At 33.8% G+C, this 397-nt stretch overlaps 1 protein-coding gene across 1 annotated transcript in view; it reads left to right on the top strand.

Moving 5' to 3' along the window:
• HIF1AN (hypoxia inducible factor 1 alpha subunit inhibitor) overlaps positions 1-397 on the top strand; it is a 21501-nt gene that overhangs the window by 18827 nt on the left and 2277 nt on the right. The gene's annotated exons all lie outside the window — the stretch shown is intronic.

Genomic DNA, 397 nt, shown 5'->3' on the forward strand with positions numbered 1-397 from the left:
TTCCTTGGAGTACCCTATTAAAACTTTTTTTTCTAATAATGAAAGTTAGAGTAAGGCCGCTTAGGGCAACACATCAGTTACATTTAATTCAATTACATTTTCTGTTTTTTGAAAGTTAAATTTATTCTTATTATACAGGATTTATATAGTGCCAACAGCTTGAGCGTCGCTTTACAAAACCCAAATAGAAACGCAGAACACCAAGGGGCCTGTTTATAAATGTTTTCACAAAAGATTCATGCAAGCGTCACCCAAGTTTCACAATTTTTCTAATTGGTTTCAATTGGAAAAATGTGTAAATGCTGGGTGAAAGTTGTGAAATTATTGTGTGAAAACCTTTATAAATAGCCCCATAATCTATCCTTTTGAGTGTTTTTTGTTGATGTTTCCCCCCCCC

The sequence above is a fragment of the Nanorana parkeri genome, unplaced genomic scaffold (genome assembly GCF_000935625.1).
Source record: "Nanorana parkeri isolate BGI_ZX_2015 unplaced genomic scaffold, ASM93562v1 scaffold581, whole genome shotgun sequence".
Lineage (NCBI taxonomy): Eukaryota > Metazoa > Chordata > Amphibia > Anura > Dicroglossidae > Nanorana > Nanorana parkeri.